A 1256-nucleotide genomic window follows, 5' to 3' on the forward strand; every position below is an offset into this window, starting at 1 on the left:
GACGGGGTTTCACCAAGTGGCCAGGCTGGTCTCAAATTCCTGGCCTCAAGTGATCTGCCTGCCTTGGCCTCCCAAAGTGCTGGGATTACAAGAGTGAGCTACCGTGCCTGGCCAACAAGAGCAAAGAGGCTGACCAACATGGCAAAACCCCATCTCTACTAAAAATACAAAATTAGCTGGGTGTGGCGGCGCATGCCTGTAATGCCAGCTACTTGGGAGGCTGAGGCAGGAGAATCACTTGAACCCGAGAGGTGGAAGTTGCAGTGAACCGAGATCGCGCCATTGCACTCCAGCCTGGACAAGAGCGAAACTCCATCTCAAAAAATCTCTCCCTCTCTCTCTCAAAGTTTTGGAATCTGGGACGTCCAAGATCAAAGCACCAGCTGAAATGGCGTCTGGAGAGGGTTCACTTCATCACAGGTGTCATCTTCTCGCCCTAACCTCACACGGAGAAGGGAGGAGGGTCTCTCTCAGGTCTCTTTTTTAAGGGCACTGTGCTATTATCTATATATCCATTTATAGATCCTATATATGGGTCCGAGGTTCTCGGCTCATAACTCCCAAAGCCCTTGTTATTTCCTAAGTAACTAAAACAATCAGCCCTTCTCTTGTTACAGTAGTTGGCCTATGTCCTCAATTCCCGAAGCAACTTCGGAACAGCCTCAGAGCGATAAAAGTGAAAGACGGTCTTTTGTTAGAACGGGGGCACTTTTGACCTCAGAAGCAGGCTTCAGAAAACACAATCTTTCTGTCTCTGACCTCCTCCTGGCCTCCTCTCTCCTGCTCCTTTTTCTCACCTAGGCAGGCCATAGAAACTAAAAATATACTGGAATCTTCCCCCGCCGTTCTGTCTGAAGCTGGTTATTAAGAGATGCTCTGACCTACCTTGTCCGCTTATGGGTTATGAGACCCTCATTTCAGAAGAGGGGGCAGGACCCCTTCTGAAATGCCCTGGAGGAAGGAGCACTACACAGAGAGAGGCCGAGGAGAATCTGAACAGACAGGCCTGGCTGGGTTTTCCCACTCGGTCTGTTAGTATTAGGTCGTACCCCTTTTGTCCAATCACATTTCTTTCTTTCTTTCTTTCTTTTTTTTTTTTTTTTGAGACAGAGTTTTGCTCTTGTGTTGCCCAGGCTGGAGTGCAATGGCGTGATCTCAGCTCACTGCCACCTCCGCCTCGCAGGTTCAAGCAATTCTTCTGCCTCAGCCTCCCGAGTAGCTGGGATTACAGGCATGCGCCACCACACCCGGCTAAT

The sequence above is a fragment of the Mandrillus leucophaeus genome, unplaced genomic scaffold (genome assembly GCF_000951045.1).
Source record: "Mandrillus leucophaeus isolate KB7577 unplaced genomic scaffold, Mleu.le_1.0 Scaffold280, whole genome shotgun sequence".
NCBI classification, from domain to species: domain Eukaryota; kingdom Metazoa; phylum Chordata; class Mammalia; order Primates; family Cercopithecidae; genus Mandrillus; species Mandrillus leucophaeus.